The sequence below is a fragment of the Amphiura filiformis genome, unplaced genomic scaffold (genome assembly GCF_039555335.1).
Source record: "Amphiura filiformis unplaced genomic scaffold, Afil_fr2py scaffold_31, whole genome shotgun sequence".
Lineage (NCBI taxonomy): Eukaryota > Metazoa > Echinodermata > Ophiuroidea > Amphilepidida > Amphiuridae > Amphiura > Amphiura filiformis.
Genome location: NW_027305495.1, coordinates 343,815 through 359,834, shown reverse-complemented (window position 1 = coordinate 359,834; position 16,020 = coordinate 343,815).

The following is a 16,020-nucleotide window of genomic DNA, read 5'->3' as shown; positions in this document are numbered from 1 at the left end:
GAAAATCAATCTTACAAAATGCATACATGTAGGCCTGTATGGCCTATTTATCTTACGTAATGCAAGTTTTAAGAGCTTTTAAGCAATCTTAAGTGTAATTAGGGTCAGACTTTTGCGAGATTGTACGGCAAATATTGCGTTTCTTGATGTCTATTACGCTGGTGCGTGTTAGACTTAGACGGATCTTTTTACTCTTTTCTCTTAATCCTTTACTCCTGTATTAATTGCCTTTAACAGGATCTAAAATAATATAGAAACAGGTATGATATACCAAAAGGTTCCCTCTCCATATGACTAATCAAGTATAGACCTAGTCTAACTTGTTTTGTGCATATGGACCTGTGTGTTGGTCGTCCGACAGGGCGTTTAATTTTACGTTGGAATTTAGCTAGGGCTTTATTGGCATGCTGGGAGTCTGTATATGAGTCTGCAGTGCAGGTTTGACCACTTTCTATGATTTAATTGATTTTATCAAGTTTATTTATCTCATTGAAATAGTGAAGACAGTTTATCTTCAAATTTAAAATTTACATTTTATCAATTTTTGTGTTGTTCTTTGTTTCTTTTTATGTTGGGTAAAGATGTATGTGTAAAGTGCTCAAAAACTGTAAACCAATGTCACAAGAGTATATCATGTAAAGTATGTAACGGATATGTGCATAAAAAGTGTACCTTATTAAAACCAAAACAACTGAAAATTTTAAATCCCAAAGAATGGATTTGTCAGAAGTGCAGTAGACCTTTTGAAAGTTGCAACAACTCAAATTCTGATATTGAAAATGAAGTATACGTTTTAAACCAGTCCCCGCACGTTAAAAATATATCAGATGTAGACCTAGAGAAATACGATAATATGATTTTTAATCCCTTAACTTTGGATTGCAATTTGAATAATAAAAACTATAATGATTTTGTAGATAGTGTAAACTGCTATACGCATGAATGCTCATATGTTACCCCCGCACAGTTCTGTTCAGACCCTGATGCAAGTCGTGGAAAATTTAATATACTAAATGTCAATATCAGAAGCTTGTCTAAAAATTTTGAAAAACTCAAAAAATGTTTACATACATTGAACCAAAACTTCAGTGTAATTGGTATCTCCGAGCTCATTTGAACGATAAACCACACGACTACAAACTCAGGAAAGATCTTTGTCATGCTAATTCAAATTTTGAATCTTGTTTTATTGAAATTGAATGTAAATCTAAACAGAATGTTATAGTCGGAGTATTATACAGAGCACACACTTCAATCAATGAATTCATTACAGACATTGACCCTATTTTTAAGAAGTTAACTTCGGATAAAAAAGATATTTATATTATGGGCGATTTCAACATCGATTTGCTTAAAGTAGACATCGACAGACCTACCCATGATTACCTTGAACTTCTTTACTCCTATTCATTAATGCCTACTATTTATAAACCAACTAGAATCACAGGATCAACTGCTACAATATTGATAATATCCTTACAAATAATGACAATATTATCAAATCAACAATTATGGTTACTGACATAAGCGACCACTTTCCAACTACTTTATCGACCAACCTCGAAGTAGAAAATCGAACGTGTAAAGGGAAAGATGTAATTTACAAAAGAAATCACAATAGTAAGAATATTGCTCAATTTAAAACAAGACTATCCAACGTTAAATGGGGTGAAATTCTTGATAATATTGATGCAAATGATGACTATAATAAATTCATTGACACCTTTAATACGATTTACGATGAATGTATTCCGTTAAAGAAATGTACTGGTAATAGAAGAAAAGAACCAATATCGCCATGGATTACGAAGGGATTGTTAAAAAGTATTAATAAAAAGAATATGTTATATAAACAATATATTCAATCTCCAAACGACAAAAAATTTCAAATATTCAAAACATATAAAAATAAGTTGCAAATGCTTATTCGAAAATCAAAACGCAAATACTTCTTTTCCAAATTTGAGCATGCTAAAAATAATATGAAGCAAACATGGAAAACAATTAATAATATTATTGGACAAGGAAAGAAACAATCTGCACAGAGCAAATTTAAAGCTGAAGATGGCAGTTCTATTACCAATCCTAAAGAAATATCAAATCAGTTCAATGACTTTTTCGTAAACGTAGGCCCTAAGCTTGCATCAAGTATCCAAAACACAGGAAAGCAATATTTCGCTTATCTCAGTGAGAACAAGACCAGTAGTATGTATATGAAGCCTATTGTTGAATCCGATATTGTAAAAATAATTGATAAATTCGACATAAAGAAAGGTGGAGGCCATGACAATATTGGCAATCTAATCATTAAAAAAGTGTGTAATGAAATTGCTAAACCTCTTAATATGATATTTAATTTGTCTATATCTACTGGGATTGTTCCTGATAAATTAAAAATAGCAAAAGTCATACCATTATACAAAAAAGATGATGCTGAGGCATTCTCAAACTATCGTCCAGTTTCTCTCCTACCGTGTTTTTCAAAAATTCTTGAAAGGTTGGTTTTTAACAGATGTACGGATTACATTGACAATAAGCGAATCCTTAACCCCAAACAATTTGGCTTTCGGTCAAAACAGTCCACCTTTATGGCTATAGAGCAAATGGTAGACAAAGTTACTGCAGCAGTTGAAAGAAACGAAACGACTATTGGTATATTTCTGGACTTATCAAAAGCCTTTGATACAATCGATCATAACATACTCTTACATAAATTAGAACGCTATGGCTTTCGTGGTATTGTGTTAGAATGGTTCAGAAAGTAACAGAAAACAATACGTTTATTATAATTCTTATGAATCAGAATCACACGATATTATATGCGGTGTTCCGCAAGGATCCATACTGGGCCACTTCTATTTATACTCTATGTCAATGATATAACTAATGCATCTAAAGTACTCGAATTCGTCCTTTTTGCAGACGATACCACCATTTTATACTCCCATAAAAACGTAGAACGCCAGACAAACCTTGTTAATGAAGAGTTAAATGAAGTAAGCAATTGGTTTAAAGCTAATAAATTGTCAATTAATGCTACCAAAACAAATTACATGATACTTGGCACACCCAAAATGACATCGATGAATCAAGACCTGCAAATCACACTAGATCACACGACTTTAGAAAGAGTGCATCAAACTAAATTCCTTGGTGTACTAATAGATGAATGTCTCACTTGGAAATGTCACATAGATTGCGTATCTAGAACAATTTCAAGAAATGTTGGTGTCATGAATAAATTGAAACATTTTGTTCCAAGTCGTATTTTATTTACACTTTATTGTACGTTAATATTGCCTTATTTAAATTATGGAGTACTTTTATGGGGAAATACATGTAAAACTTACTTAAATAAAATTGTAAAAATTCAAAAATGGGCTATTAGAACGGTGGCAAACGTTCACTATAGAGACCACACAGCGCCATTGTTTGCTAATTATAACATATTAAAATTGAAGATATGTACATACTCGAATTAGGTACATTCATGTACAGGCACTCTATAAATGAGCTGCCCTGTTCATTTGATAATTATTTTACCAAACGTTCTGACATACATAACTACAAGACACGATATGTAAATGACCTAAATCTAACCAAAAATAAGAAAGTCTTTTCTGATCATGCCATACGTACAAGAGGTCCCATTCTTTGGAATTCTTTAGATAAAAATCTGAAAGCTTCCAAATCTGTTAAACATTTCCGCAATCAATTCAAAACAAAACTGATCTCTATATATAATTAATCTTTTCCGTGAGCACCCCATCCCCCCTCCCTTGTCTTTTGGTTATGTTATGTGATGTTGATTTATTTTGTTAATTTCATTTGATTTCAGGGAAAGGCTAACTTTCAGACCTTTTTGGTCTTCCAGCCTTTTCCTCCATATGTACCGTGTTTATATATTATTTTTTATGTAATGTCTTTGATTTTTATGGAAATAAAATATGAATGAATATGAATGAATTATCTACACAGTGTAAACGCCTTCTTTTAATAATGGTTTTGCTCCATGGTTCGGTATACACTCTGGGTTGAAATGATCAAATTCCTCAAAGTACTCTTTGAGGTATTTCTGAAATGAAAGATTTGGAAAACATTAAGGAAATAGCATTGTTGACAAAGTTGAAGCCCCATTGAAATACATGCAGCTAATTTCTCTTTAAGCACTGAAGTTAGGGGGGAGGGGGAGGGTTTGGTGTTAGGAAAAAATTTTCCACAAAAAAAAAATTGCACAGCGTTTTTACGTTTCAATATCCTTCAATGTGCTAACGTAAACAGCCAAAAAGGCACAAAAAAGGCCAAAAAGGTCTTATCCACAATTTGAAGTATTTGAACGACATGTACACAGAAATTTGTCTATTGTTGACCCCCCAATTATTTTTAGTCAAGGCCCGTTGTCTACCGACGGCCTAAGATGAACAAATGGCAATGCTACTGATCAATTTCAAAAAAGTACGATGACTTGGCCAACATCCATCTCTTTCATAGTAAAATAAATAATTTCTTACAAACCTGTGACTGTTCATCTCGGATGAGTCTTTATGTGAAGCAACTCTTAGATCCTCAGTCTTCAAGGTTCCTTTCCATCCCTTGATAAACAGTGGCGTAACCCATGATAAAGTTAGGATTGAAAACCAGCTAGCTTTGTCTATTGGAGGCCTGCAACATTCAAATTTGATTTAAAAGTTAAATTTTGATTTCATGCCTCGGAATACAGCCTGCATAAAAATATGAAACATATAATATTAAAAATGGCCATAACGTGTGACGTAGTTTCAAAAACATGCATCCCCCCATCAGAACAAAAATTACTGAAAATTTTAATATTTTTGGTTATCACCAGAAATTCCCGCAGAAAAACATCCTGGTTCTGCCGCTGATGTAACATAGTACCTATGTGGCGCCTGGCGCATGGATACAGAATGTCACAAATTCCTGAAACAATTGCGCATGGAATGTGCAAAAAATTGCACAAATACCATTAAAGTATTAGTGTTGAAATACACGAAAAAAAATGACTTTCACCGCTTGGATGGGCGCAGAATCGATCTAGGCCGCACAGATTTGGTCGATTTAAAGTCGAGAAGATAAACAGATCCCTGAATCGCACAGGAGTGAAGACGTTTAATCATCGTTCTAAGAAACTAAGGGGTATTCTCAGTCACCTAAAAGATCCACTCCATTCCTTGGAATTGTGGTGAGCAAATACATTAATTAAACAACACGACCTTTGCAAGTAAGAATATCAGAACACTTCTTTACTTGAAGTTCCTCTTTTTCCATGTTCTTCACTTCTTGTGAGGAAGTAGAGCCGGAAGTAGACCTGTTTAGGAATTAATGGTTAAATGTCAATCAAATTCGTCTTCTGTCAATCAAACACTCAGACATACAATGTACGACATAACATCTACATACTTCTGCTTTTCAACTTTTCTGCCGTTCTGATGAATGCCTGCGCCGGTACTGTGATAACTGACGACTTATTCATTTATAAATTCCTGTCGAGAAAGATTAATGTCTACTTATTCATGCCAAAAAAATGTCTGAATTCACAGAAATCTGGCAACATTTCCATACAAAATAGATTTCTCTTTTTTTCCACAAAATGGGTTTTTTTTCTGTCAGATATGTCGCCTTTTAAAGAACATAACAAATAAGGTAAAGCAAAGAAAATAGCTATTTAATTCCAGCGCCTTTGTTTCCAATTATGTTGTCGATCGTGATCGACTTTTTGAAATCAGCATTTTAAACAATTTGAGCTTGGCCTTCTCAGCGAATGTTATAATATTGTCTAAAGATGTTTTTGCATAACATACCTTGTATCCGGTTTCCTTTTCTTTTTCATGGGCGAATTGATTTTGGTATAAGTTGGGTTGTACACAGCATGTGTGGCTTCCTGGTATGATCCAGAGGAATCTCTTCTACTGTTGCCATGGTTATCATCGCCATGATTGGTGTCATCATTTAGACGCATTGGCTTGGATGAATTCATCATTTACACTGGAAAATAGAAATGCACAGTTCAATGTTATAAAACTAATTATGTTCGGATCTGAGGTTAGTGAGTTAATATAACAGCACATAATTGCGAATCCACTACGAATCCAATATGACGTTACTCTAAACTTGAGATGAGACTCACTGTACAGCCTGTCTTAAAAAAATGTGCAAGTGAAAAGCGTCCTCATTGGCAATTAGAAAATACTGTTGTGACATTATGCTTACATCAACGTCAAGGGCACAGTCTTAGCTCTCAAATGCCGTTTGTTCTGTTTAATTTGCTTGTTTCAATCTCGAGATATTTTTATTTAACAACGAAGGGTAAAATCACAATATGGAAAGGTTTCTATAGACGAATCCAATTTCACGCATTCCTACACCTCAATGGCAGCCATAGCTAGGTCCCCGTCGGCTCCATCTCACCTAAAATGTGAAATGATGCGGCCTTGGAGAGTATTTTAAACTGCATTATATCACCCGTGTTACACGTAGACAAAAGAAGGGTGACAGATTACAACACAAAATAATCTAACATCGAATCTTAAGCGGCTTTAATCCACCCAATTGGGCAGTCACAACACCAGTTTGGTGCTGCGGGGACCCAGTAATGGATGACCAAATACTGACCATGACTTGGCTCGTTGGATTCGTCTATACAAAAACGATTCTCTTATAAACATCATGCGCACAGTTTCCACCTCGATACACCTGAGCACACATTTTCATCCAAGAGCTCTCAAGCAAGCAGTGAATTGTCTCCGCACAGTCTTTGATTACACTATACGGTTGAGTGCATAGCAATGTAAGAGCTGTGGAACTTCTAGTTGAAAATAGGCCTCTTTGATTGGTTTTTGTCGAAACCTCAAGTGTTCTCTTCATCCAATCAGATTTTTTTATATCAAACGAAAGCTAACACTTCACCCTAAAACACTCTTCGTCACTAGGTCAACAGGTAACGCAATTCAATGCTATAGCAAGGCGAATGTGGAAAATCTGTTGATAATTACCTATCGAAGCACATTTTATGACCAAAATGTAGGTTTTTAAAGTCAAAACCTCAAGTGTTCCTTTTTTTTCAAATTTTATGTCATTAAATGAAAAAGCACACTTATATTGTCCATCATTGTCCACCGTCACCAGAATGATCAATGGCCAATTGCAAATCTTGTGCAAAAAGTTACCATTTTCGCCTGTCTTGTCATACGGTTGTAAATTCAATGAACTATGACTTTGCTAAAGAGCGCTTACAAGTTGATATGAAATACTGCATTGTACTTCAAAGTGAGTATCAAATGGAACAATTGCGACAACGTGTAGCATGTCGAAAATCAAAGTTCCTGGATACGTAACATATCTACAAAGTGAACACCGTGGCTGGATAAATATCCTGTATTACAGGATAAGTATATACAGGGTGTCCCAATAAAAACAGAACCCTCATTGCGCCCTCTTTTCCCCTATTTATGAAAAGTTGATCAAATGTATTTTGGTATGTAAAGAAACCTTAAATCGTTAGCTTTAATAAACTACAACAATAATTTCAATCGGCTCACAATTTTTGAAGATATACCCTCTTTAAGAAATGTGGCGTTTTTCACTCTGTCCACGGATGAGGTTTGGGTACATCAAAGATTAAAACGAAATACAGGGTTAATGACTTGGATAGATAAATAGAATTAGGCTTTGGAACGCATTCACTATGAGCAAGGACCACCAGCTAGCCTTCAACATCTTCACAACCGTATTACTGCTGCATTCGCAAGTATACGGCGCACAAGGATGGTACGCAATGCAATATTGATGCAACGAGGACCAGGGCTGAAACCTGTATTCGTCAAGGAGGCAACCAGGTAGAGGGCAAAGCAGCACAGTAAACTCACTTCCGAAGAACCATGGACATACCAAACAGCCATTTTCAGGCTACCTTTTATTCCCCCCCCCAAAAAAAAAATGACATGTTGTAAATAAAAAGAAAGCAAGAAACAACACAGTAAGAAAGTAAGAAACATCATAAAACAAAAAGGCACAAATAACCAAGAAAAATAAGTTTAATTGCAAGTATAGCAAGAGAAGTCCTATCCCACATCTATTTTGCCAACAAGTTAGTGACAATTAACACAATCCATGGCCCATCGGTAAAGCCCATTCCCTAAATATAGTTCGTTATTTTATAAAGTTATCATTGAGGAATGCTTGATGTTCATGCATGGTAAGTGTACTCCTTTTCAATTCTTTGAAGTAACCAAACCTCCTCCGTGGACAAAGTGAAAAACTGGTACATTTCTTTAAAAGAGTTCTTCAAAAGTTATGAGCCGATTGAAATATTTCTTTCGGTTTATAAAAGCTAACTAATTAAGATTCCTTTACATACCAAAATATATTTGATAAACTTTTCAAAAATAGGAGAAAAATAGGGCGCAAGGAGTTACTATTTTCGCCTGTTTTGTCATGCCTATTTTCCACTAGTTCTCACACAGCTCTTGTGATGCTATGCACTATATGCACTTAACCATGTTAACCGTCTAGTATAACACAGGCTGCGTAGAGGTGGAAACTGTGCTATTAAGAGAATCGTTTTGTAGTTAAACCTTTTCATATGTTGCAGACACACACAGATGACGAGTGCAACCTCCTTGTAGTGCAGGGCAATGTATTCAAAAATTGTATTCACCTATTGCTATAATAGTTTATCCTGTTACATCATCACCTCTACGGTGAATAGATAGTTGGTTTGTGGTTATACACTGTGTTTTAGAACCGAGTATTTCTGTACTGATAACATATTTGGCGCGCGATTTGAGCTAGTCCTTTTCTGATGGCTATGTCTATGACAGGTAGCTTCACGCCCTCTCAACACCCCTTAAATAATAAACAGGCGATTGGCTCTCCAACGCTAGTAAGCATTCGTTACGTGCGAAGAGGCATCACTCTGGAGCGCTTGTTAGGTCTCTAATCGCCTAATCTATATGATCTGTAGTATCATGATGCAGTTATGTCTACAGTAGAATTCATCACGACCTTTGCAGGACTTAAACCCCATTAAAAGCTATTAAACCAAGATAACACTATTGAAAACAGCTCAACTGATTAAATCAGATCTTCTCTGGTTAAATGCACACAACACATGTGTCTGTTTTACCTGTGCGGTATCGAAATGAGCTGGTATTATAGTTTCAGTTGGGTAACCGATTATAAAGCATACGCAAGGTAATAATAGTATGTGGCCTTTGTTCACGAAATGAGACAATAGTCTGCTTATTGTTAACCAGCATTCTTGAAAATGAGCAACATAATGATTGTTGACTTAACACGGTTTGGAAATAATTTCTTCATATTTTTGGTGTTATCTGTCGTTTACATAAAACACAAAAGTGCGAATACTTCCAAACACCTAAATTAGCTCAAAATTTAGGACATGTTACAAAACTATATTTTCTAGAATTTCAGAGAATACTTTAAATATTGGCCGGTTATTTTTCACACAGTGACGTTAACTAGGCAATGTCCTATTACCTATAACATACACTAAAACACCAAAGTGCGAATATTTCCAAACACCTAAATTAGCTAAAAATTTAGGACTTGTTACAAAACAATATTTTCTAGAATTTCAGAGAATACCAATAATATTGGCCGGTTATTTTTCACACAGTGACGTTAACTAGGAAATATCATATACTTCTAACATACACTATTTGTAGAGGTCACGCGTCAATGGAAAGAGCACTGTGTATTGTGTATAGGAAAACGGACAGTAACTGCAGTATGTTCCATATAATAGCATTATTATTTCCTATTACTTAACAAGAAACAAGAAACGAAATTATATTAGATCTAAAATTCTAACAAAGACCGACCGGGGTTTGAACCAACAACCTATGGATCCATAGCCCAAATGTCGCAAATCTGCACTGCGCACCATAACAATAGGTTGAATAGATCTCGCTAGCTAGCAATAGATAATGTGACCTAACGACCACCCATGTGGGGGGGGGGGTAAATTTTCAAATCGCTCGCCAAGAATCGCTCGCCCCCCCCCCACCTTCTCGGCCTGCCAAAAATTTTGTTCTCCCCACCCTTTGCCACATTTTTAGGATCCCAATTTGCAAACCTTAAATGGTCTAGTTATATTTTGCGAGCGAAGCGAACAGGAAAATCGGCATATTTAACATGTTTAAGCGTTTCCGTACTGTTTTTTAGAGCGTTCTATTTAAAAGGCGCCCCATGAATCATGAATGTGTGTCAAATATCGGTTGCCCCCTACCCCTCTCGGCTTGCAAAAAATTGCTTGCCCTTCCATTTTTGCTCGCCAAAAATTTCTTGACCCCCCTATTTTACCCTCCTACCAGGGCTCATAATTATTGCCCAGCCCCTAAAGGAGAAAGATAAAGGAAGGAAATACATACCAATTGGTATCTGCATATATCAACTTTTATTAAATTGAACCTTTTCGACTCTGCACCCAATGAACTTATTGTACTTTAGGGGCTGTGCAATAATTATGAGCCCTGGTGGGAGGGTAAATTTGAGGGTAAGAAATTTTTGGCGAGCCGAAAGGTAGGGGGAAAGCAATTTTTGGCAAGCAGAGGGGGGGGGGCAAGCGATTTTGGCAAACATTCATGGGGCGCCTTTTAAATAAAACGTTCTAAAAGAAAAACAGTACGGAAACGGTTAATTTAATATGCAAATGTTCCTGCTCGTTGAGCTCGCAACATGTATCTAGACCATTTAGGGGCGATGCAATAATTATGAGCCCTGGGGTGGGTAAAATTGAGGGGGGGGCAAGCAATGTTTGGCGAGCCGAAAAGGGGGGAGGAAGCAATATTTGGCAAGCCGAGGGCGGGGGGGGGGCAAGCGATTTTTGGCAAACATTCGTGGGGCGCCTTTTAAATACAATGCTCTAAAAGGCTTAGAAAACAGTACGGAAACGCTTAAATATGCAAATATTCCTGCTCGCTGTGCTCGCAACATGTATCTAGACCATTAAGATTTGCAAATGGGGGGGGGGGCTCATAATTATTGCACAGCCCCTTTCAAAGCAAAGCAGACAAAGATGACACATTTACAATTTAAATGGGAACGCGCGCTCACAAATTATTTGGCCAAAATGAGAACGTAATGTGGCCTAAGCAGAGCTCTAAGCCCAGACCAAAGTATGTGCACATTACAACACTCAAAGAACACATATTTGGAAGCTGAACATCACATATCAAATTACTAATAATCAATGTAAAATGGCTATTATCCAATACTCTAAACATTATATGTTTAGTATTTCAATAAGTTTACCAAGTGAAAGGCAACAATGTTTTTACAAAGTGAAAGGTAAGAATGTGTTTAGTGGCAGGTTGTCGATATATATCGCCTGTGATCAAAATATAAACTAATGAAAATCTTACCTGCTACGAATAATCGTTCATATTTCCATTTGGCTGCCAATATCAAACACACGTTACAAACATGAACATGGAATGATGCATATATACATGTATGTTGTTCATTGTTCATAGAACATACTCATAGTTACTATGGCACATGACCTATGGAAAAGTAAACGTGTTCCCAGGGGATCAAAGATCAATGGTATACAAAACGAAAATGTGTGGTAGCTTTAGTTAACTTAATGTTGCCACAACTTGAACATGTCCTTTTCTGAAACAAATTTAATGACATTTAAGTGAAAAAAGAACTGGGTCATGTGCCATCTTATCGACTTACCGAATATGCAACACATTTTGACACATTTCACCTAAAGAGCAAAATTCAAAGGGCAGGTTCAAAACAGCCATTTTAGGGACGTACCATTTGACTTCCGGGGGGCTGAAAGATTTTGAAAAAAAAAAACTTTCCCAAGGACATGAGCAAAAAAACCCAACAAAACACAAAACAAGAACAAACAAAAAAACACACCAAACAATCAAAACAAACAAACAAAGGTTTCCCCACAATCACTAAAGAAATCAAAACTTACCTAACTGTGTATACAATTATGCATGAATATTGAAAAAACCTAGTGTAAAAAACAACTGTTTTTTTGCCAGGACCTCAACTTCCATCCCCATGGAAGTAAAATGATGTATCCCAATATTTTGTCATAAATGTACATACTTGTGGTTGAAGTGGTGAGGAATACCAGCTATTAGGAAGGCACCATTTGATATCAAGGGGGGCTGGGCAGTTTTTGAAAACAAAAAATTGCCCCACCTCAGACCAAACAAATTGCTCCACCTCAGACCAAAGAAAAATAATTGCTCCACCTTAGACCAGAGAAAAGAGTAAAGAATATAATAAAAAAATATATTTCCCCGTCGGGGGTGACACTCCTCGTAAGACTTAGGTCAATATTTCTATATTAGGTCCTTTTCATATCTAGAAATCCCAAGAAGGTATGAACCCCCTCCATTGTTGGTGACAGTGGTATACACAAATATACTGCCGAAGGCCCATGGTTAAGTTAGTAACTGCTCTAGTTTTCAAACATCGTTGTTGTAAATTTTGATTTATTCCGTTTTTCATTGTAGATTTTGAATCGGGGCACGGAAAAGGAATTCCAAATTTCTTATTTCTCGACCCAATTGCCAAGAGCAAAATATTGTACAATTGATTTGTTGGGATTGGCCTTTCTTTTCTGTTTCTTTCCTCATACACACCAGCATGCTTATATATAGTTCCAGGAACTGTAACTCGTCATACCTAGAGTTACAGTGCACTTTATTGATATCTGTTCCACAAATAAGAAACATCACAATATGTGGGCTCATTTTGGGCTCTATAAAGGATGTAGCTGAGGAACTCTCTCAAGGACAGTTTGGGCATGCACTGATGATTTTAATCCCATTGTACCAGGGTTTGGGCGTGCGTGGATGATTTTAATCCCACTGTACTAGTCTATACTCACAAAGTTCTTAAGTTGAGGTAATTGATCTACATTGGGTGGGATCTCATCTTATGGGTGGGTTCAAAATTCCTTGAGTTGGCAAAACCTGCAATCTTCATGGGAGTAATGTTATGTGCGCCCCAAAATATTCCATGATGTTCATTAGAAGTTATGTATTTTGTCGTCAGGCATTGATTTTCACTTGTTTTGATATTTAACTCCATTTGTTTGAATTTAGAATATTCTGGAGATTCATAGAATGTTCTGGAATGCTAATGATTAAAGTGAGCAAGAAATTCACATCTAGTAATATGGAGAAAGTTCTAGAAGCATTTGGATATTGTTAGAACAATCATGAGTGCCCTAGAAGCTTCTAGAACATTCTATTACAGTAACCATCTATATACACTAATGAAATCTGATTGGCTTGTGTTGAGACAATGTGCCATATATGGGATGATTAAATGCTGTAATTTATGCAGATTAATCTAGAATCACAAGAAATAGTATAACAGCCTGGGGGTTGAATGATTGGTAGGCAGCAGTCTTGAGGTGTAAGAGGAAACTCTGTGAAACTTATGTTAGCCAGTATTGGTACAAAGTTACCATTGAAGTCTTCAAACTTCGGTTCGCGGTTCTTGTGTGTGCGTGTTGGAGAGAATTCTTTACGCCAAAGGCGGTAGTGAAAGTCAATAGTGCTTTATTGTTTGTCGACTCAAAGAAGTGACAGACTGAAGTATCTCCATCACCGAACTGTGATATTTTGCTGGACTAGCATAGAGTGTTATCTATCTGTCAAGTGGAGCAGAAAGCTTGCTCAAGAGATCTCCGAGAGAGGAGTTTACGGTCAACATAGAAGACCATTTGGAGAACACTAGCAGAGTAGCTAGGGTAGTGAAAGTATAGCCATCAGGACGTTGGACTGAGCTTGTGGTAAACCAGGGGTTTATCTTGGATAGACAGGATCGCGGACATTGCCGGATCTTGGATCAAGAACTGAGACCATCAACGGAATCTCATCAGAAAGCCAGCCAATCAAGATCTCCAGGCTTAGCTAAGTAACCATAGAATAAAGAAGTCTTTATCGTAATCTTACGTAATTGTTGTAATATTGTATAAGGATTGATTGATAGCCATACTGCACTAATTAATAAATAATCATAAGTGTTTTAAGTAATAAACAGTGTGTTTGTGTGTTTGGTGTTGCGTGAACCCGAAGCAGGTGATTTTGGCCTGGGTCATTTTGGTGACCATAACAAATTGGGGGCTCGTCCGGGAACTGTTAGGAAACACACTGTAACGGAGACGGTTCATATTGATTTACTAAGTCTCAAAGAGAAAGTACAGTATGGCGTTCAATGCAGAGGAGTTTCTTGAAAGTATAACTTGGGAGAAGTTTAATGATTTGAGGAAGCCTGATTTGGTGGAACTTGCCAAATATTACAAGTTGAAAATAAAGCAGGGTACTAATAAGCAGGCAATAAAAAATGCCTTAATTGATGTTTTGGTACATGAGGAGATTTTTGATGAATCCAAATTGGAAGAGAAAGAGGAAGCAGAAACTGAAATTGCAGTTAAATTGAAAGAGCTAGAAATTCAGTTAGAAATGAAGAAAATGGAAATGGAACAAAAGAAAATGGCAATGGATCAAAAGAAAATGGAAATGGATCAAAAGAAAATAGAAATGGACCAAAAAGAAAAACTGGAAATGATCAAGTTAGAGAATGAAAAACAAGAAAAGATAGCTCTTGAACATCAAAAACTAGAAATGGAAAACAAAAAACTAGCGCTCGAACAACAAAAGCTAGAAATGGAAGAAAAGGCACGCCAAGAAAAGATGACACTTGAGCAACAAAAATTGGCTTTGGAAGAAAAGGAAAAACTAGCAAAATTGGCTATGAAAGAAAAAGAAAAACAAACAAAGATGCACATGGAAGCAAGTTTGAAAGAAAAATAAATTGCGGCAAAATACAAATTTGAGCAAGAGAAATTAGAAAAACTTGGTCACAAAATATGTCAAGCTTGTGCCAAAGTTTGAAGAAATTGATGTAGACAAGTACTTTGAGAACTTTGAAAAGATTGCCACAAATTTGAATTTGCCTAAAGAGCATTGGACATTGCTTTTACAAAGTAGTTTTGTGGGGAAGGCCAGGGAGATTTACTCATCTCTGTCACTAGAAAAGTGCAGTGACTATAAAGAAGTCAAACAGGCAGTCCTAAAGGCCTACGAGCTGGTGCCTGAAGCCTACAGACAGAAATTTAGAGGGGCAAGAAAGCAAGCAGATCAAACTCATGTTGAATTTGCTAGAGATAAAGAGCAAATGTTTGATAGGTGGCTTGGCTCAAAAGAAATCAAAGATGATTTTGGCCAACTTAGGGAGTTAGTCCTCATAGAAGAATTCAAGAGATGTGTCCATGCTGACATTAAAACTCATTTGGATGAGAGTACTAGTAAAATCAAAACACTTCATGAGGCAGCAACAATCGCAGATGACTATGGGTTAACACATAAGTTGAATTCAGGCAAATTCAGTCATAACAGAAGTTTTGGAAACATGCCTAACCAACCTAAAACAAATCAAGGTGGTACCCAGTCTACTTCACAGCAAAGTGCAAGTGGTAAGGGGACCTCAGGGGGTTCAAATATTAAACCAAAAGGTAGGCCTGACTGGAAACCCAAAGTAACTTGCAATTACTGTAAGAGAACAGGACATACGATGACCCAGTGTTATTCGATAAAAACAGAGAATCACAAAGGCAGCAGCCATCTACTAATAATACTGTAGGATGTGCAGTGTCACTTGGGTCACAAAAGCCAGTTGTCAGTCAGATCAAGAAACAAGAATTCCCACAAAAGGGAAGTAATGAAGACAAAGTTTGTGAAGAATTTGAACCTTTTGTGTTAGAGGGATTGGTATCACTTGATGATAAGAGTAGCCCACAGCCCATAAAGATCGTGCGAGATACGTGCTGTGCGCGGTCTGTGATCTTGGAAGGAACTTTGCCCTTTAATGAGGATAGTTCAGCAGGCAATGCGTTAATCCAGGGTATTGGAATGGAAATACTCAATGTACCACTCCACAAAATGAACTTGGTCTGTGACTTGGTTTCTGGTCCTGTGACCATAGGAGTTAGGGAGG